The sequence below is a fragment of the Pteropus medius genome, unplaced genomic scaffold (genome assembly GCF_902729225.1).
Source record: "Pteropus medius unplaced genomic scaffold, Ma_sr-lr_union100, whole genome shotgun sequence".
Lineage (NCBI taxonomy): Eukaryota > Metazoa > Chordata > Mammalia > Chiroptera > Pteropodidae > Pteropus > Pteropus medius.
Genome location: NW_024348304.1, coordinates 2432607 through 2454869, shown reverse-complemented (window position 1 = coordinate 2454869; position 22263 = coordinate 2432607). Strand labels below are relative to the sequence as shown.

Below are 22263 nucleotides of genomic sequence, written 5' to 3'. Positions count from 1 at the left end.
TGGAAGAAACACCACCCATACCTGACACGTAACCTGCAGCCAACCCGCCTCGCCCTGAAGAGAGTGCTTTTGCAATAGGAATAATTGCCTCTCAATGCTTTTAATCTTTAAATTTCTTTAATCACGGGATGCCCATTCATTTACGTAGCTGCTCGCGGCTTACTGTAAACACATTGTTTACCTCACTCATTTAAATGTTATAGGCTGTGATCGTGCTTATTCCAAAAGAATTAACATTTATTAATTCCTACAGCATGGTCGTCTTAAAAAAATTGTTTCCAAGATATCCTCAGCAGAGCAAAAACGAAAAACTGAATCTGTGACCCCAAGCACTTATTTCACACACCAATTCTCAAATTCCTAAACATCACTATAGCCTGTAACAGTCCTCCTCACATGCAGGACAGTGCATTCCAGAAGCCTAACTGACTCATTAACGAGGTTAAAAATACAGGATTAAAAATTGTATAAAATATTTTCTGGCTAAGAACTTTCATTTTCTTAGACCTGCATTTGTCACTTTCATCAAACCCTCGGGTGACTTTGTTTAGCAGTCCATTTTGCACAAGGTACCAAACGCTGATCGCTTGACAAGAGTTACTGGCTGTATCCACCAGGACGCATGACGAACAAGAGTCACGCATGACCAACAAGAGTCACATAAAAGCTGAGCAGTTTATCCCGTGTGTGGAGCTCGCTCCCGCCCACCCACCAAGTGAGAGCTCAGCCCTTTGGGCCTGACGGAGATGACAACGGGTACATACCACGGGCCTTCGGGTGGCCCCTGACAAGGCGCACCTGCCCACGTGGCGCCACAAACGCCGGAGGCTCAACGTTGCCGACGCCGGAGGCGTCTGTGACTCCCATCCCCCAGCCACTCGCGCGCACAGGAGCCAGAGGCGGTGATTCGTGTTTTAGAGCCGAGTCCCGGCTGGCGTTTGCAGGCGTGTCTGCCTCCTTTTGGACAGCGACGCATGAGAGTCGGACAGTGTTGGGAAGGCCACGTCCTGCCTTGGGAGGGCTGTCCGATGAGGGGAAAGCTGTCTTTACTCCACTCGAGAGTCTCACGTACGCAATTTCACTACGCCGGGGTGCGAGAAGTCATCGGGCGAGAAGAATTTTCAGGATCAACTTTTTGTCTGTTCTCCGCTCCGCTGACAGTGCCCCGGGAGCCGGGTGCCTGGTTTTAGAGACGATTTGTCATAAGTTGTTTGTGTTTTTGTTAATGGTAACTAAAGACTACTAAAATATCTGAGACTCTTCTTTCATTCTACATTGCAGAAACAAATAATTCATTTACATAAGTTTTCCAAAAATAGTCAATTCGGTAAAGGGGAAAAATTACGCAAACTCATTTATCTGTGTCCTACAAGTCCGTACCACCAGACCGTCTTCCATGTTTTTTAAAACATTTAACTAGTTCTTTTGGCTTTAGATAGACCTGTATTTAGATGGTTTCAAATGGCACAGATCTTGTAACGAAAATATTTAAATAACATTTCATACCAACATAGCTTTATGCTTGCATTTCTTAAACAGACACAGAAAACACCTATTATAGTAAATTTTCTGCTCCCCACTGCCACCAGCGTCCACTCAATCACCACCCCCAGCCTCGAATGGCTTTATGGCAGCGGAATTACTTTATAATGCTTAATGGTATGATTCCAGTTTCCAGGCTTGTGGAGAAGCAGCTCACACAGTCAGTATTTCTGAGGTGAATCAGCAAATGAAAACACGTGTGTGGAGGGAAAACTAAGGAATTGGGAGACGGAACTTTGGGGCGGGGGAAGAAAGAAGTGACGCCCTCGGGCCCTGCCCAGACCCTTCCCGCCACCCCCGCCCCTGTGTGTTCTCCTGGGGTTTGGTCTGCTCTTGTTTTCGTGGACATAAGGATGTCGGAGGTAGTGGGGGGACTGTGAGAAGGTGATCACAACTCGATGCCAGGGCTGAAGAATCTCGAAGAGTGAAGCTCTGCCTCCCACGCCTTTTCTTCCCGCTGCCCCTAACGCCTCCCAGCCGGGTCCCTTCCGAGTCAACGGTGGCCGCTGTGGGGACCAGAGCAGACATTCTGGAACACAGGGCTTGTGGAAAACGAGTTGTAAGCAAACCAATAAAGCGGCCTCCCGTGAGCCTCCGCCTGGCATAGAAATCGTTCTATCAAACACGTCTTTGAAATGAGATTCTACCGCTAACCGCCCCTCCGTTTAATAAGGATTCGTTCGGAATGATGACGCGTCGAGTCCTTGGAGAGACGCAGGGAGGGACACACGGAGATGAAACGGCAGGAGGGTGGGCCCTGCCCTTCACATCCGGAAGGGGGAGGCTGAGGGAGTGAGGGGTTCTGGAGAGAGGCGTAAAACCTACCTTCTCTTTGTAGCTCTTTTTCCCTTGAATCAAGCCCACGTGTTTAATGCCAGGAAACAAATGCGGCGGGGAGGGCGGGATTATGAAAACGATCACTTGCACGCTACAGGTACGAGAAAACAAGAGCCTGTCACCATCCCCTGACGACTTCACAGCTCCAAACAGCACGAGTGTGCGTGAATCAATGGAGAGGCTCCTCGCCTGGGCCCGGGGAGGCAGCCCGTCCACTCTGCCCGGTGCCAGGCGGCCCAGGGCCCTACAGGGGGAGAGGTGAAAGGGAGAGGCCCCACGTGCTTGGAGCCAACACGAGTCCTCGAGCCCCAGTCCCTCCGCACCCTTCCTTGTCTTCTTAAGAAATGACAGAAATCAGGAAATATTACTCGGGCTTGCAGGCTTCTGTCCTGGCCTATCCAACCCAGAGAAGGCCCAGCAAATTACTGGAAACTGCACTTTGAACTTAGCCCCTGGCAAAGAGCCCAGGCAAACAGGACTGTAAACGCTCCCTTCCTCCGAGGGGCCCCGCACTGGGCGTCCCCACAGACGCCCCAGAGCCGACTGCAGCAGGTTGGAATGAGGCCCTGGGCCCGCGAAACAAGCCCTGACCAGCACGATTTCCTACGGCCTGTGCCGTTTCTTAAAAAGGTTTTTCTTGGCTTGTTCTGCCCTCGTTTTGTTGGACTGGGTTACAGGCTCAGGTCCCATCGAGGAAAAGACTGGCATCGTTTTCACAAAATGCTTAGTCTTTGTTTTGTCCAAAAACCGCTCCATCAGCCCCGCTGGTAAGTGCAGGAAAGGGGGGCGGGGGGTGGGGAGCAAGGCAGTGGGGGTGGTAGGGGCTGGTCAAGCCAGTTGCTAAGCAAATTCTCTGAACTCCCAGGGAATCCAAAAGTAATTAGCTTGTAAACCCTGCAGATCTTTCCACCTCCGACAAGGGAGGCGATATGTCTCTGCTCCATTTTCTGCCCCACTCGACTTTGCTCACGGTATTAAAATAAACCAACAGCGAGGCCTGTCCTGGTATGAACAGCCTCCGCCCTGCCCAGTCCCATAGCTGTCCCTCCTCCCTAAGAGAAAATAACACACTGGCCTCTTTCTAGCTCTGTTCTCGTTCTCTCTAAGAAAACTCAATTTGCACAAGCAAATAAACTGACTCATTGTAAAACTAAGAGGTCCACGAGAGACAGATGAAACTAAAGGGTAGACACCTAGGAAAACAGGCCTGTCTCCCATTCCCCTGGGACCCGGCAGTGACCTGTGAAGCGGGGGGAGAGGCCTCCAGGCCGCTCGTGGTAGATCAAACGTTCCTTTCTCCGGCCGGCAGTGACCCAGGCGTCCTGATGTCCTCACGGTGGGGTTCTTCCCCGTGACATTTGCATAGTCTCGTGTGCAGAGTGTGGACAGTGCGGCCACCCACTCTTCCGATCATCTGACCAAGAAAATCCCCAAAACGTGTTTTTTAACGCCCTGTGTTCTCCCTGGAGACCCGGCATGGATTCGTAGAACTGCCTAATTCACCTCTAAGCCCGCAGCTTCCCCCTTCCCTGCCTTCCTGACCCCCGACTGACCCAGATCAGCAATAATCAACAGTCAATGAACACCTCTCAGTTCCCAAAGAAATGCTACTGGGCAAAGCCTCGTTCGGGGGCACTCCTGGCTGGCCCTGTCGTCGTCTGGGGGGGTTCCCACAGTTTTTCCACTTTGCGTGCTCATACTGAACTCCCCCACCTCCCACTGGCTCTAGGAGAAGTAATTCGAGAAAGAACAACAAAGCCAGACTTCACCTCCTGGCGACAGAGACAGTACGCATGGGCGAATCGCCCTGGCAGCCACCTACTTACTCAATGTGCGTTTATTAGGATTTTCTTTAACAAAGCAAATCTTACCATATGTATCCCCGTCAGGCTCTGTGTCATCTAAAAGTGACCTGGGAGACACCACCCAAATCCCAGGGGTGTGGTGCCAATAGATGGCAGGTGTGAGTGGCCACACTGGGCACAGAGGAGAGTCCCTGTGAGTTGTTGGAAGCAGCAGATTTCCAGATAAGAAGTGAGAGCTGGAGGGGGCCCTGGTGCTTGGCAGGAAAATGAAGCCTGTGGGCGTCCAAACCCCCTAAGAGAACGGGCTTAGGACGCGCAGCAGAGTCGGCGCTGGGCTCGGTGGCTGTGGCAGATGGGAGGCACGCGTCTGGAACTCTGGTGTGCCAGGGCATCCCCAGGAGAGCTTGACCAGCAGGCAGACTGCTCGGGACCCCCCTTCGCCCCAGCAGTGCCAACCCCACAGGTCTGGTCAGGCCCCAAGTGCTTCTGGTGCTAGATACCCACAAACCACACTTTGAAAATCACCAAGGGAGAGAGATGAGTAGAACGAGGACTCAGGAAAGGCAAAACTGAGCGAGAGGCCGCCTGGAAAGCAGACGAAGCGATGTGGTGTCGCGGCCGATCACGAGAGAAGGACATCTGCAGAAGATCGCTGCGGTTTCTTCTGCTAAAGGGCTCAAATTCTATTCGAGGAACAGGCGCGCATTCTTAAATTTGTGTTACGTCACTCCGACGCTCAAGGGAAAGCATTCAAACACTGGAGTTTCTTGCAGAAGAGGAACTTCGTTCAAGCCGTCGAGGTAGGGGCCGCCTGGAGCCACGCAGCGAAATCATCATCGGCCTGCGTAGAAAGGACACCGCTCTGCGTGTACTAAAAGCATCCGGTTATTCACTTGCAATCATCCGCTTCTTCGATTTCTTAGTTATATTGCTGACCCGAAGCATACACACCTGTGCTAAGCCACAGAGACACAGAAAGCCGGAAGGGCTGAGTGTGCAAGGAACACCTCCATCTCCACGCAGAAATCCAAGGAGCCAACGAACTTCAGGTGCACCCAGCCACAGAGAAGCCTGGAGCCGCATGGGTGCTGAGCGGCTGCGAGTGAGGGGGATGCGGGAGGGACACTTCCCACCTGGGTCCCGGTGCCGAAAAACCTGCTCCGTCCCCACCTCCTCTCACTGGACCATCCTTTCGATGACAATAGGAAAAAAAAACTTTTAATGGCCTTATCAAGAAGGCAATACCAAGATCCACAGAGTAAAAAGCAAAAGGAGAAAAAATAGGACAGAAACAATGTCTAGGATTTCCAATACGTGACTAATAAAATTTCTAGAACGAGAAAACAGAGACAATATCACAGAAGGCACGATCAAAGACATAACATGGGAAAACGCCCCAAAGGACACAGGCGAGGACCTATGAAGTGGGCAGCGCACTGAATAATGAAAGATGTACAGCAAAGCGCTTCGATGTCAAACCGAGAAGATCCCGAAAGCTTCCGGAAAGAGGGAGAAAGCTCACAAATAAAGGACCGGTGCTCAGAATCGCTCACACACTCCTCAGTAGCAGCGGCTCCGGCCAGAAGGCAGGACGCCAGTGCTGCCAGACCTAGGTCTCCGTGCCGGGCGCGCGGGCCCACGCTGCGCACTCTGCACAGGCTGGGACCGCTCACTGGCGACTGTTATCCCAAGTGTCTCTTTTCAGGAGCTGCTTTTACCCAGGCAAGACGTGCTGAGGGCGTCATGCTCCATGCTCATGACCCCTCGCCTTGATCCTCGATGCCCGACAACCTTGACTACTGACCTTGCCGTCTGTCCCTAGTCCCCACCCGACTGGGCCCTCACCTCCACGATGTCGTTGCAAGTTTCTGTCCTGGGCCAGAGGTGCTGCATATGTCTGGGCCGCCCCAACTGTGGGTCCGAGACAGAGAAGGTCACGCGGGGCCAGGTGGAGGCTCAGAGCTGCAGGCCAATAGGGGAGTCGGCTACCAAGAAATGTGTGTGGACTGGAATTAAAGAGTCTGTGCTCTGCCCATATTTGAGCTCGCCAGGTGGAAGGTCACAGCGGGATCCTCCTTGCCAGTAACTCTAAGGGTCCCTTAAGCCCCGTGGTGGGAAAGGGCATCTATGGAGCTCGGGTTCAGCAGAGAAGGGGTAACCCTATTGGTTAACAGAATGTCCCTAACAACTTCGGATGCCCCAAAAAGCATCTCAGGCGTTAGGACGTCCTAGGCGAGCTGCATATTTGCTTGGAACCCCTCCCCCCGCCCCCAAGCTCCAGCCCTGGAGTGCCACCACAAACTGGACACGCCGGATTCTAATCCCCGACTCCCTCCCCTAAAACTGCTCCTCCTCCTCCAACCCCCTTATTGTAGCCACGGGCATCAGCAGCACCCAGTTCACATGGCTCCAAAACCGGGTGTGGTCTCTGCATCCTCCTAGTCCCTCGCGCCCAGCTGACCAAATCCCGTGCGCGCAGGCAGTCCCGTTGGCCCTGCTCCCCCTTCCTCTCTCCCAGGGCAGCTCCGGCTCAGGCCCCCCTTCCCTCCACGCCCGGAACGCCTGTCCACCGCCACGGCCGCCGAACAGATGGCTCCAGGCCCGTGTCCCCACCATCGTCTGCAGCAGAGGCCACAGGCGGCCTCCCCAGGCCGTTTTCCCTTCTCTCGCTAACAGAACCCGGACTTGAGCTAGTCACGCCGCTGCCCAGAATGAACTGCACACGCTGCAGCCTCCCCTGAACCTGGGCTTGGCGATGGGACCAAGTTCTGGCCCATGAGATATAAAAAGCTGAGTTGTGCGACCACCGAGGAGGCTGATTCAGCAGAGCCGACTCCGCCGGGCCACGTGCCCTGGACCACCCGCTCTCCCTCCTCGTAGCCTGTGTGCAGAGTCCAGCAGCCACCTTGGACCACGAGGTAACCATGGAAATGAAAGGCTGCTCAGCCGCGTCAGAAGCAGCAGCAAACCCGGGAGGGCCTGGATCCTGGACGACCGCGTGGCCCTCACACGCTTGCGAGGATCTGCCCACGTCCTGAGGCTTTTACGGAAGGAATAACGCTTCTGCGCTTAAGCCACCATTTTTCAGGTCTCTTACTCCGCAAATCATAACCGAGGAAACCGCGCTTTCAAGAGCATCGGTGGCTCCTGGATTCCAAGGAAACGGCATCCAGACTCCTTGGCCTGGCAGCCACGCAATCCCCAATCCCCACCAACACTCTTCATTTTCAGTCCTGCCTTCCACTCCTTCCCCTCGTGCAAGATATCAGCCAGCCAGACGAAGAAGCTGTGATTCCAAGAAGCAGGATCGCCACCAAACGCCGTTAAGAGCATCGTAGATGTCAGAGCTGCCGCCCCCGAGCCCCTGGGGCCGGTGGGTTAATAACGGTCGTTTGCAGTGCATCTCCCTTTCCATGTCTTAAACGAGTCTCTTACACAAAACTCCAGTGTGTCAAGGATAAAAGCAGAACTGCTGATTTGATCCAGATTCTTGTTTCATTTTTCTTAAAAGTGAGGGAACAGGCCCCCTTGGGTGAGAACCGGCATGCTTGGTCGGCCCAAGGCTGTCCAGGAGGAGGACCTAGATCTCCCAGGGCCTACTCTGTCCTGTCCAATGGGTGAGGCACGAGAGGCCTCACTGAAAGGAAAACTAAGGGCAGTAGGTTTCCCGATCCCCCACATTTCTGGAATTATTCTGAGCAAAGACTGCCAGGCCTCCTCAATTCCGGTCCGTGGGGGATATGACATGAAGGACAGCGGCAGTGGGGTCCATTCCCATCAGACTGGAATGTTCTGAACGCTAGAATGTTTCCCATTCAGACCCATGCCCAAGGGAGCTGCCGTAATTAGCCCAGCGTCCGGAGCTGTGGGATTATACACCAGGTCAAAGGATGTGTCTCCCCATGACACTCATAAAACCCTGTTGGCTGCTGTTTCACACTATTAAAAAGCATCGGGATGCCGGCTTCCCTGGGAAACCACGACTGTTTGGTCCTCCGTCGTCACGAGTGGAGAAGTTGTGCTCTAGACCTGGCTTTGGGGAACTGGTGAGAAGCCTGACTGTAGGTGACTGTGTAAGGAAGGGCAGCGCTTCGGGCGAAGGGATGAGGGAACGAGTCACTGAATGTCCCAGGAAGGAACTTAGACCGCAAGTCCCACCCACTGAGGCGAAGTCCCGCCTCGTATACCTTAAACCCTGGACTGTTTCGAATCAGGTCCTTTCTCTCCACTGGAATAATAAAGTCACAGAAGACAAGATGGATGTCCTGGGCTAACGCTGCCCGTGGAGAAATAAACTGGGCAGTGATTGTCAAGAATGGAAAGACAGTAAGGGGGAGAAACAGACCTTGTGTGGTGTCCCAAACGGCAGCGGGGGCTAAAATGTCCCCAGGGGCGACCGCGGGCAGTCTCCTCGCTCTCCGGAGAGAGGGCAGGGAGAAGCGTCCGGCGTCGGAGTGGGGAGGCTGCGGCCACATGCACCTGCCCGCTGGCCGCACGCCTCAGACGGTACCCAGATGGGGGCTGGCAAACGCAGCTGCGCCCGCGGAGTGCGCCAGACCTGCGCGCACCGCCTGCCAGCCACACACGGAGTGACCCGCGGCAAAGGAGCTCGCCGAAGCGTCTACAAAACGGAGATGATAATAGATCACCCACTCGACGGGGCCTCAGGAGGAATAAAAGAGAGCGCCACGTAGAGGCTGGCACGTGGGACGCACTCAGTAAACGTTGGCCGTTGTCATGCTTTACACCTCAATGTTCCATCACCCCGGCTAAACTGTCAGCGGCTTAAAGGCAGAGACCGTAGGCCCGTCTTCTCCACCGCCCGCGGCATCCCGACTCGCGGCTCCCGGTGCTGGATGATTGATTAACGGGCTTCGGAAGAGCAGGCCCAGGTCCCGGGTTCCATGCGACAGCAGAGGCAAGACTCTCCCTAGAAGCCTCTCACGCAGGGAAGAAGCGGCAAATCCCTGAGCCTTTCCAAGATTATCAAAGGGTCCCCATTTTCTCCCATTTCACAGATCAAAGAAGAGAGCTGTCAAGGGCAAGGGAGGGACGAGAGCCAGGGGACAGAGGAGGGACTGACAGGGACAGGCCGGCAGCCCCGGCGCTGCGCCCTCCCCGAAGCCGCGGGCCCCGGCTTGCGCAGCGGCCCCATAAAGCCCGCTCCGCCTTCTCCTCCCAGGATCGGTGGCCTTTGTCCTGCAGCCTGCAGAGCCCCAGCCCGGCCGGCCATGCCCTTCCACGCTGCGTGACCAGGGGAGAGGTTGTCCCGCGCAGAAGCAGGTGCCCTTTTCCTAAACACGGGCTCTCCGACTCGGATGCGCGCTCTCCGGGCTCGCCTGTCCCGTGTTGCGGGCTCACCTGTCCCGTGTTCCGGGCTCACCTGTCCCTATGTTCCGGGCTCGCCTGTCTCGTGTTCCGGGCTCACCTGTCCCATATTCCGGGCTCACCCAGTCCCGTGTTCCGGCCCACCTGTCCCGTGTTCCTGGGCTCATCTGTTCCCATGTTCCGGGCTCACCTGTCCCGTGTGTTCCGGCTGCGGTGCGCGCGCCCCTGGTGGGGGCAGGGACGGTCACGTGGCCACCGCCCCACCCAGCGGGAGTCAGGTTACCTGGATGTGGGCGCTCCCCGCTGGGCAGGGCCGGGCGCTGGGGAGACCCGGTGCAGAAACCAGCAGCCTGGGAGGACGGAAGCGGGTTTCCTGGTTTTGGGGCGCCCGTGCTGCCGGCGCATGCGGCGGAGGGAAGAAATGCGCCAGGTACTGTCTCGAAACAGAAAGAGGAGGAGGGTGTTTTTTTTTTTTCCTGGCCTGAAACATACGTGAAATCCATACGTGAAGTGGTCCCGGGTGGGGACGACTCATTGGCCACCGCGCCGTCATGGGGCAAAGCGGAGGCATCACGGTATAAGCTGGGGCTGCGGAGCGCGGCTTGTAATGGGCGCGTTACGGACCGCACACCTGGCCCCTGCCAAGCCAGCGAGTGAAAGATGGTTTTGGAAGAGCCATCGAGTGAGCAATGGATGCCACCTCCCGTTGCGCCGGAGCAAGGCTGGGCGCAGCGCACGGTTCCAGGTATTGTGCGAGGCCCTCACCGAGCCCCACGCGTGCACGAGGGGGCCCGCCGACCACATGGGCCCTCTGAATCTCCCCACGCTTCTCCGTAGGACAAAGGAGGAACGGTTTGAGTCTGGTCTGCAGCGTCTGGGGAAATGAGACTCGCTGCCAAGTTCCTCCGGAGCTCCCCTCGCAGGAGGAAGCGGGTGGGGGAGTTAGCCCACGAGGCAGGCGGATACCTCTGGGGGGGTGGGGGTGTAAGGGAATGGGGCACCTCCCGGATTAAAACAACTGGGAAAGGAAGAAACTTCCTGCCATCCCCTAATGCCTTGAGGAGTTCAAAGGTTTTCCAGACCTGCGGCACTTGGCAATTATAATTACACAGTAAAATACCTAAGGTTAATGAATAACCTCTAAAGGAAGTTACTTCACATAATGACAGCAATTTCTCTGAACTAAATGTTAATAATAAGGCCTATAATACTCTGAGAAGGAAATGGTGGCAATTGGCAAATGGAACTCAGTTGCTTGGTAACAAGACCGAGTCTGAGCGCCGGGGACAGGTTTGGAAGGCGGTGGCTGTCCAGCCTGGCTCAGGGGACGCGTAGGTGCAAGCACTCTGCTGGCAGAGGAGTTTGAGGGGAGTGACTCCCTACGAATCACTCAGCAGCACGGTAAAGGACGGGAGGGCCACCTCCTTCACGTTACCTGGTACAAATCACTGCCACGCAAATAGACCACGCAGCAAAACCCAGCGAGAGCCTCTTGCTTCTGTTGGTTCCGGCGGACGCATCCGCTTTTAATCCTTGTGTTTGTTTTTTTCTGTTTTAGAGCAACTGCGGCGTTTGAGAGATGCATTAGAAAAGGAATGCAATTAAGACAACCTAAGAGTGCAGTATTCCTTGCAGAGAAGTTTAGGATTTGAACCGCAGGCGTATCTTTAGGTGGGTGGTTACTGGCAGTCTGAATCGAAAGATGCTTAGAGATACCTTCTTCCAGCTGGTCCTTAACCAACAGGAAACAGCCCGCAAGGAGGGCATTATAACCTTAAACCATTATGGGAGTGCATTCAGTGAGAGGCTGCGATAAAACCATAAGACCAAGTATCGTAAATCCCTATTGGTTTTATGGCCAGGTTCTCAGATCTGCCAGTGTATCGAACAACTTTTAAAAATATAGATTCCCAGGGCCCCATTCCTGGACGTCCATACCGCACCATCTAAGAGCGGTACCTGGGGATCTGTACTAAATTCTCCGGGTGTTCTGATCATCAGCCAAGTGTGGGAACCAGTGCTCTACGTTATGTTAGGAGTAGTTTTTTGGTTAGACGAAAGATAGCAAGCAAGGGCAAATACTGTTTTGTATTTGGAATTTAACACAGTTTCATTATTTCTAAGAAAAGCTGAGCTACCCATTTTTAGAAAGAAAACTAAATCTACTCATTCTAAGTGCATTCTTTTATCATGTTTCAGTTTTTAATATCAAAAAAGTTTTAAAACTGAATAGAATACTAAAAAGAATTGACTTTCAGATTATATCATCATTTAATTTGAGGCTACACTGGAAGTTTAGCATCTTCCTAGGTAGGAAAATAAAATCACCAGCTCTCAGAGCCTGAAAAGGCTCACCTCAAACAAAACTGCGAAACAGGCAAACTTCGTCCCTGCGTCTCGGTTATTTTTCATGGAGTTCCTTATCGAGAATTGGCCAGTGCTTTCTAGAAGCCCTCAGTAGGCTTCCTTTTCCCACTTTTCCCTTTTCCATGTGCTCCCTCTGACCTCTCCTCTTTGGCACCCCAGTTTCTTTAAAAATAAAAATCTGTATTATTGAGCTAAGGGCTTCATGGGTTAATGTCATAATGGCCAAATAAACATATCTTTAAAAAAAAAAAGAGGGTGGCAGGAGAGGGACTTAATTCAAAGGAATGACTCCTGAATAATAAGAGGATGTTGTGGGGATCGGCTGCTGTCTTCCAGGTGCACGAGCCCTGAATCAGGATGTTTACATTTACTATGCACTCTTCATTTACAACGGCCCCTCTCACGTCCATAAAAGAGCGTTCTTCACATTTGTTTCTCTGGCCTGGCTCGTCGGTCACCATTAGACCACATGGCCCCAACTGCAATTCTTTGCTGTTCCCGAATAAACACATTTTGCTGGAGAAGTAGGGGGCTTTCTATGTGACAAAGGTCAGCGACGTCCCTGAAGCCTCCGTGAAGAAGGATGTCCATTCTTAGGTGACCCTATGCCTGGACTACCTCGGGGACTGGGCTTTCTCCTCCAGAGACCGTGCTCCGGGAATATTCTTACTCATAAAGGGTACTTACTTCTGCCTGAGGCCTCTACGACATAGCACATGTGGTCACTGCTTAGAGTAAACTCTGAACACTGAGGTGATATCAAAGATACAAAATGGATACTTTCCAGGTATCTGGGCTTCTTGAGCTTCAGCTAGATAGACACAGATCAGGATTTTAAAGATCCTGTTCAAATAATTCGTAAAGATCTATGCACCCCAATGTTCGCGGCAGCACAATTTACAATAGCCAAGATATGAAAGCAACCTAAATGCCCATCAGCAGATGACTGGATAAAGTTATGTTTCATATATACAATGGAATATTACTCAGCCATTAAAAAAATGAAATCTTACCATTTTCTAACATAGTTGGACATAGAGGTTATTATGCTGAGTGAAATAAGTCAGACAGAGAAAGATAAATATGATTTCACTTGTATGTGGAATCTAAGGAACAAAAAGAAGAAACTAATCGAAAACGGACCCAATAGATAGAGGACAATTTGGTGACTAACGGAGGAGGGGTTGGGGGACTGGGAGAATGGGGTGAAGGGTGAAAAGAATGAATTAGCTGTGGATAGGTGGTCACGGGGATGGGGAGCACGGCATAGGGAATGCAGTGAGCGCTAAATCACTGGCTAGGTGGAGGGCGGGGGGAGAGAAGAAGCAACTAGGGGGATCGTTTTACAAACGAAGCATCTTCCTTCCAGCCACCCACATCACAACTCTGTGCCTTGCCTGGACTCCACTCAATTCCACTCGCTTCTCCACTTTTCCGGACACACCTCCAGGTCTGTCCCCTGGAGCTGCCCCTGCTCCATAGCTTCCTCTTGTCATCTCTGGAGCCCACCATTTTCTATCGAGCTCCAAGTCCCCTCCCTACTCTGCTTCCCACGCGCCTTGCCACCATAATGTGCCTCCAGAAATGTAAACGTATCTAATATTTTAATCGCACTTTTTTTTTTTCCTTCTGATTTTGGGAATCACTTCTTTTAAGCCCTATACCTCTCTCAAGTAGCCATCTTAGCATAAACATATCTAAAACCAATCACATTTTATTACTCGTCAGGGATGAGATAACTATCTCCTCATGATTTTTAAGCATAGCCAAGATCCTACTTTCTTAAATTGTCAATGGGTATGAGTAGCTTCAGGTAGTAAGTATCCCAGATACAGCGACAAAACATCGAGGCCTAATCCATTTGTAGTGTCTGAATTATCCAATTCGTCTGCTACAATTAATATAAGCGTTTTTAGGTTTCCACTTAGAATAGCGTAGACACAACAGGCATCAAGATTGATAAATTGAGACAATCGTCTCTTTAAAAATAATGTAATGAGCATGTGCTGTAGCAGACTGTGAACTCTATGTATGGGAGAAAAAAATCCTTTCCTCTACTCTCAGGATCAGTGACTGGAGTCTGTGAATTAAACCGATAAAAAACGGAGTCATAGGAGAAAAGCCTTATTTTCGATATACAGAGGGAGCTTCGCAGAAAAGAAATGAAAAGCCCAAAGAGGCAGTTAGAGGCAGGGTCTTATATACCATTTTGACAAAGGGCGATGAATACTATACAAAGGAAAAGTGTGGGTGGGGGTAAGTTTTAGGAAGATGACTGGGAACTCGATGGTAATTAAGAGGTGTGTAGTCAGGTTTGTTATGCGGTCTCAAGCCATCCGAGGTGATAAAACTTATCTCACCAGGCTTACGGAAGAGAATAACTCCACGAATGAGAATTTCCTTGAGAGATGTAAATTTTCTTTACAAAAGAGAAATTTTGCCCTGGTTTCAGGCAGAAGAGGGGAGAGCAGAGAGCTCCTGCATTGGCTTCTCTTCATTGCCTTTAGCTCAAAATAATCCTTCTGCCTGAAGCACGGTTCAGAGTGTCTCATTCTGATCTCCTTCACTCACGTGCGAAGATGAATAGCATGCTGATCTTACCAGAAAAGAATTTATGCAAAAATTTCCGTGGATCTGATACGGGAAAGGATATGGGTGGGGGGAATGACACACAATGCACTTTATTTCAGTTACGAGACGTTTGCTATCGCTTAATCAAAATAATATCAAGTTGAATTCGTTTATAGAGGAATGCCTCATCATCCCATCATGGAAAATACGTTGCATAGTAAGTTTAATCCTTCCCCCAAAATGGGTTAGCGAACGTTTTGGATGACAGCAACTATAAATTCATTGTTTTGAATGAGAAAAACAAGGTGGTATTCCCAGCGTGTCTGAAAATCCCAACCGATTTCCACAAACATCACTAAAACACCCTTGGACATCTCCACAACAACGCGTCGAGGATTCCTGCGCGCTGCAGAACATTTAAAACGCCAATTATCTGGTTATTTAGCACTTAACGGACCCATCAGTGGGAATCCTTGAATGCAGCACCTGCGGTGGCATACTGAATCAGAGGCGACTTACGCTTTCCCTCCTGCACTGCCGTAAACGTGGACTGCAATTTAAACAAACCATGAAGTGACACGTTAAAGATGCTTAGACGTCCCAATAAGACTCAGCACAATCAAATAAAGAAGACCATTCTTTTGGAATGGCCACTGCCGGAAGAGGTCCCTCAGTGAGGTTTGGTGGCAAGAGGCAGAGTCAGTCTGTCGTCACCCGTGCTTTGCGGCGAGGAGAGGGGAGAAAGCATGTGTCATCACGTGACGCTTTTCCCTAAAGGACACTCTGCAAGACTTCCGGGACTCACCCCATTTCCTCAGAGGCTTTCGCACTATCTTAAAAGACGTTTCACGTAATAATAGGGAGACGAGAAAAGCAATAACGTGCAATCTGTTTCATCAACACACAAACCTGATTCTGTCGAGGGAAAGAACAGATGGAAAGATCCTCGCTCAGACTCCTGGACAAGTGAAACGCCTTGCTGGCTTGTGCGCAGAATGATTACAGCAAATTGTAATTCGGATAATGAACCTCTTAATGCAGGAAGTTCTTAACTCAGGAAACAAGGGTTGGCGAAATCGAAACCAGTTTATTTAATAAAAGGAAAAGCAGATACGGCCAAGTCCTTAGAAGCCAGAGCACAGTTTGTAAGAGGGTTTGGGGTAGAATATCGAGGGCGCTACGATCCTTCAGATTTTATACTGTATATCGCTCTCGTGCTTTGTTTTAATCCTCTGAGGTTGTTTAGAAAAAGTGCAACAGATACCTGGAGAGAGCAACTTGACCTCTATTTTAAAACTTTTTCTCAAAATTCAGCTATAAACATAAACGTTTAATTGCATAAATGGCTACGGCCTATGTGGCGGACAAGGCTCATAAATCCCTGCCCAGCGCTGTGCTTTCCAGTCTCCCAGGACCAGCCTTCCCCTGACTCCCTACAAAGAAAACCCTACCTTACCCCGGCCGTGAGGCTGAGCCTGTAAATCCCCCCCATAGCTGTGCTGTGGGCCGTAGCGGGGACCACTGAAGTAAAGCCCCCCGGCTCTCGCAGCTGGTCCAGGAGTGGGCCCCCGCCCGAAGGTGGGCCTTTCTGGCCCTTTCTTTTTCAGAGGTTCCCCAAACTAAAGGTGAGAGGAATAACTTCCTCTCCTTTGGTATTGCTAAGCTTTCCTCGAGGATTGTCATCTAACTCTGGGGCCGCCTGTGGCCATCGCCATTCAGGAAGCCATCTGAAGTGACCGAGGATGAGTGGTGAGCACGAAAGAAGCCGAGACTTAAGGCTGAGAAATGGAAAGACAGTCCTGATACTTCCGGTTCTAAATCCGGGTGACTCTGAGGTCACTGCCTCTTGGTCTTTCCCTATATCAAGAGCTACCAAATTCCCTTTTTGGGATAAATTATTTTGAGATCAGTTTCTGTCACGGCAACTGAATGATTCTGACCAATATACCTACATGTCCAACAAGATTGGCTAAGCCAACCATAATATACTCAAAGGTTCAAACTCGTGTGACCATTAAATGATCTAATTAAAGTATAACTTTCAATAAAAATTAAATGAATAGATGGCACGCAAAGATGATCTGATATATTAAGTAACAAAGAGCTAGTTACAAAACAGTATTCACAGTATCGATTCATTATATTTTAAAAAGGGAAAACATTTTAATAGTGGCTTTTTGAGGGGGTGCAGAGACAGATGGGTTTTTAACATCATTTTCCATATTTTATAATTTTTACTTTTATAATAAGAAAAATGATACTAAGAACCAAGACTTTGGTCCAATCTTTTTCCAGGTACAAATTAAAACCTAATCACCCATTGATTCCTTCTGAATTTTACCACGCCCGTTCATTCCTAAATAAGCTTCCTTTAACGTGATGAAATACCATCCTCTTTCTCTTCCAAACATTTGGACTTTAAAAGATGACATTTATAAAGACAGTCAATAATCGGCACCTCCTGCCAGCACACTTTATGGTTCTTTGGCTGGAGAAGCAGTGCAAAAAGAAACATTTGATCTAAATGAAGTCACTCAGTAACTTTCTAATTATTTTTCTCCATAGCAACACATATAAAATATGAAAAATGTTTATTCAAGCTTTTTTTCCCTTCTCTTTCATAACTATTTCAAAAAGCCTTAAGTGTGTTTTATACCTCCTTAAAAATTTCACTCTGTAGATGAGGTTCATTTTCCCACTGATGTCTGAGGCTTTGCACCAATAACCTGAATCTATTTCTGCATTCCTGGTGAAAAGCACTAATAGCTTCAAATGTTTCTTTATGGAATTTTTTTTTCCTCGTGAAAATGATTCTGGAAGCTTTAGAAGGCACTTCTAAAATAATGTCATGTGAAAAGTCGGCCTTTTATTAGATTTCAGACCACAGAAGAACCCCATGGACTTTTTTTCCTAATGTAATTTAACCCCTTCTTCCTTCAAGGACCTGAGAGCTGGAGCGCGGTTTAATAGGTAGATTTAGAGGCTTCTCCGCCTCCAGTAATCCTCCTTCATCAAAACAATGGCTATAATTAATATTTACGATTTCACCCTTCCCCTCAAAGGACTTCACAGATTGTTACCACGGGACTCAGACACTCACTAATGATGTACAGTAGAGAAATTTACAGTCACCTCAAGTGTCCCCCATAATGATGCGGCTACAAAGGCGGGTTGGTGGTGACATAACCGGCTCAGCCCCCCTTCACCGAGCGAGTGACTCAGGAACGGGAGCTCAGTCGCTCAGCTCGCACAGACGCCCGGCAGCCTGCACAGCACGAGCACGTCTTTCCTGTATGCCCCACGGTGATGTCACACAGGGACGGCCCAGGGCCTCTGACCTCCCTCCTGCCACCTCCCCACCCCCAAGCCCACAGCGAATGACTATTTTACATTCTCAAAGGGTTGTTTTTAGAAAGAAGGAAAGAGAAACAGAGAAGGAAGGAAGGAAGGGAGGAGGAGGAGGAGAAGGGAGAGAAGAGAGGGAGGAAGGAGGAGAGGGAGGAGGGAGGAGGAGGAGGAAGGAAGGAAGGAAGGAAGGAAGGAAGGAAGGAAGGAAGGAAGGAAGGAAGGAAGGAAGGAAAAAAGAAGAGAGAAAGAAGTCACAGAGACTGAGACTTAGCCTGCAAAGTTCAAACTATCTGTTATCTGCTCCTTTACAGAAAACGCTGGGTCATTCCTTTGGAACCTAAGGCACAATGACAAAAGTTCAGCTGTAAAACTTATGCAACTCAAGCTATAAACGTCATCTAGCATTCGTGAGAGTGTCATTCAGGAACTCGGGCTTCCGTACACACAAATACACTCCGTGGAAGCACACTGCGGGTGTCACTGCAGGTGTCACTGTGCTGTCTTCAGAGTCGGCACATTGCTCTGGACTGAAGGGATGTCACCCGAACAGAGACCAAGTCCAGGTACCAACCCGCACGTGAGAACCCTAAACGCACACCGGGTATCCACCAGCCACTGGGGTCACCCATCACGCCTGCTGGACCAGAGCAGCTGAAGGGGAAGGATCAAAGGGGACAGGAACCAGCTGCTGGCACACATTTGGGAAGACCCACCGGTGAGACCGAGTCCCTTCAGGTAGCGGCATGACCATCCGGCTGTACACCTCTTGTCTAGCTTTATCAGCTATTTATCCGATAGGTATTCACGAGCCCCACCTACCCTTGCCAACGGTGAAGAGAATGCTATGAGCTGACTAATGAATCCCACACGAACAAACGTTTCGTGCGTGCGACATCGTGCTGAATGTTCACCGTGTATTATGCGTTTTAAGTTTCCAGTAAGACACATGTCGTCCTCCTCATTCCACGAGGACGCTTGAGCGGCCCGCCCTGCGTGATGGAAACCACCAGAAGGAACTTTAGGGAGTCTCATGGGAACAGTATCTGATTCACTTGCCAGGTTCATTGGACGTTGATCCCCTGTGACAGATTTTTCCATCAAGAATCCAGAACTCTATCAGAAACTAATCTGATAAAATTTAGAAATTGTTCTTTGTTATCCCTGTCTTTGAAGGAGACAGTTGAAAAACCTCCTTAACCGCAAAAATGCACCCTATGCGGCGAAGAGCTATTTGCATCATGATTTAAAGGCCCACGCCCCTCACCACCACCACCACCACCACCACCCGCCATGCCCCCCGACGGGGGCCCTGAGCAGCTGGCTAAAGGTAAATGGCAGTCAGAAGAAACTGAACTACACCTAGGACCAGAACCAAACTATTGGGACTGTTTGCACATTTTGAAAAGGGCCCTAAGACCCGTAGTTGGCAGGTCTGAATGGATGCCCTCTGACCCTCCCAGGATCTCGTTTCTCCTACACAGAAACACATCAACGTTCACACGCACATTTGCCGTGCATCTGAACGAGCTCAGTGTTTGGAAGGCCTGGCCCGCGTCTTACTCTGGCATAGCGTCAGCCTGTGTCTCTCCACGTGCTCGGTACGCCGCCCGCGCGTGACATCTACTGTGGTGTCTGGCTTGTTTTCAGCTCCTACCAGGTGACTTTCCAGTTTTCGTGGGGAATTCAAACAGAGATTAAGAAGCCCCTTCAATGACACGGGAAATAGTGGGGTTTGCTCTCAAAGTCCTGTTCAACCCATAGTTCAGCTGTTCAAGGAAACGAAGGGTCACAGCATGCATTCTTGACACAGAATTAAAGCCGTACGACTCCAGAGAAAACGAATTGAAGAGGGAAAGAGATCTGCTCCCACCTTTTCCCTGGACATGAGGCTGGTTCAAAGAAAAATTCTACAGAGGATAAAGTCTGCACTGACAGCCATCCTTTCTTCGACCCCACCCTGCTTTCTGAGGCTGGAGTGAGCTTCCTCACTCCGTGGCACTGAGGCGCCACGCTGTCCGTCCACGCTCCGGTCTCTCTCCATTGACCCAGAGCTCCGTAGGTACCGGGACCAGGTCTTACCCGCCTTTTCCTCCCTCAGACCTTCCGCGATCATTGGCACACAGTAAAACATCTCCATTTCCTCGCCGCCATCAAGACTGCCATTCGTTCGGTGCTGATCTGTCTGTCACTCACCAACGTATGATGGAAGGTGAGGAGGTGACACTTACTGTTTCCTACTAGAACTAGGACTGACGCTTTAAATTGATTATCTTATTTAATCCTCTTTTTTCTTCACTTTTTATTATGGGAGTTTTTAAACATACACAAAACGAGAGATAATAACATAATACACTTACCAGTTCCAACACTACCCAACTTCCCAGCAACCCATCAGCCCTGTCCAATATTCCGTCTGTGTCCCTGCCTCTCCCCACGCCCCTTCGCAGTAGGTATTTAACATGAAACACTAGATACTACAGCGTCTCACCTATATTCAATGATCTCCCTTGTTTTTTTTGTTGTTGTTGTTTTTGATGAAGTATTTATTTGTAAGTTAACTGTGAAACTGGTTCTTTCATCCCAAATGTTATGAATTTCTAAATATAAATAGTACCTGGTCTTTCTGTGGTCATGAAGGATTAAGACACAATAAATACAACTAAGTTACATTTAACCACCTCACAAATAAGAGGGATAAAGAAAGATTTCGCTTTATGTAAACTACTTTAATCTGAGGCATTTCACATCGCTTTTCCCATTATCATCCTCATGGCTATAGTTGTAAGGCTGACACAGATATGTATATTTTTTAAGATAGGGAAAGAAACTAATATAACCAAATGGATAATACTATCTTTTACGTACAAAGTTTTCATTCTGTGTTCCATGCTATAATTTAATCTTACATTCTAATCATTTTCTGGTAGGGAATCTGCCCACTGAATTATTAAATTACATGGTAATAAGTACAATATTCAACCCAAAGAGACAAAAATAAAAGGTCACAGGGCAATAGTCTTTTCAATATGACAGATTTTAAAAAACAATCGGAAGGACTGAAGTCCAAATTAAATTATGTCATTTCTATACCTAAAATTCCATAAGCTTTGAAAGTTATTTTTAAAAGCTAACAACTGAATATTATCGACATTCTATATTTCAAACCATAAATACGTCTAACTACTTGTATTCACTCCTTAATTTTTTTCAAGATATGTTTTGTTATCCTGGTTTTGAAAGAGAAGAAAGATTCTTAGGTGAGTAAATCACTCATTATTATGTAATGATTAAATGGTGGAAACAGATTTGAACTCAGATCGAATTGGGTAAAAATCCCTTTTTGCTACATACTGACGACTCCCCAACTTTCCAAAAGACCACTGTTTTCTTAAAATATGATGTTTTCTAATCTAAAGAAACCTCTGATTCGGTGGCTCTACTTTCTCTTCCCAGGTCAATTCCTTCAACTCCAACTCACTCTGAACCCACAGATTTTCCAGAACTCTAAGTTTTTCACTGATATTAGGATTCGAGATAGTAGGATTCACAATCAAAACTATAGCTAAAACAAATCATCATAGCTGAAAGGACTGAAGGAGAACAATTCATCACAAAGAAACTAATCTTTTAAAGATTTATCATTTACTCTGAAGTTGATTGCCTCAAAGCATCTGCTGCATGGTTAAACCATGAATCTTACCAAAAATTGGTAACAACCCAAATCCACTGACAGAATGGATTAAAATGTGTGGGATATTTATAAATGTGGAATAGTATACAACCACCCACGACAAAATGGATAAATTTTGCATAATGCTGAGCAGAACCAACGAATCAGAAGAGTAATTCATTACAATTTTCTTATAGAACGAGAGAGAAAAAGGAAAAGATTAACAGAGGTGCAGCCGTGGTCACCTTCCTGTGGCAGGAAGATCGCAATTCCACAAGGACACGTGGGCGTGGGGGTCTGGGGGCGGGCTGGGCTCTCACATTTTGGTAATGTTCCATCTCTTGAGTTGGATGGTAATTTACTGTTTTATTCCAAGTTCAATTTTTAACCATTTGGTAATGTAGACGTATGTATTACGATCTTTTGTAAAAGTATCTTATAATGCATAATGTAAAATGCTTACTTTTTTTAATTACAATGTTTTCCCCCATAATTTGATTCTATAAAGCTCTCACGCGGGGAGGGGGAAGGAAGTTAATAAAAATACTCCCAAGGCAAGGACGGGAAGTGTGGCTCTCTCTTCTCCTTCAGATTCTAAGTTGCACCGGGGCCCGTGGTTGCAATTCTTAACCCTCCGTGGATATTAAATAAATATTTGATGATTTGAGGGCTTAAGTAATGATTTATGTAAACATCAACAGCTGCTGCACAGAACGTATTCTCAGGGCACAGCTTTAAACTGACCAGAAGGATCTCGCCGTGGTAGAATATAAGAAAGTCTCATTAACTTGTCAA

At 49.0% G+C, this 22263-nt stretch overlaps 1 long non-coding RNA gene across 2 annotated transcripts; it reads left to right on the top strand.

Moving 5' to 3' along the window:
* Positions 1 to 2971: 2971 nt before the first annotated feature.
* On the top strand, positions 2972 to 22026 carry LOC120616231 (uncharacterized). Of its 2 annotated transcripts, XR_005656534.1 has the most exons (3): positions 2972 to 3146; positions 18110 to 20007; positions 21252 to 22026. It is a non-coding gene; the product is annotated as an uncharacterized LOC120616231 (long non-coding RNA). The 2 variants fall into 2 exon arrangements; XR_005656533.1 differs by having other exon boundaries at positions 18110 to 22026.
* The last annotated feature ends 237 nt before the right edge of the window (positions 22027 to 22263 follow it).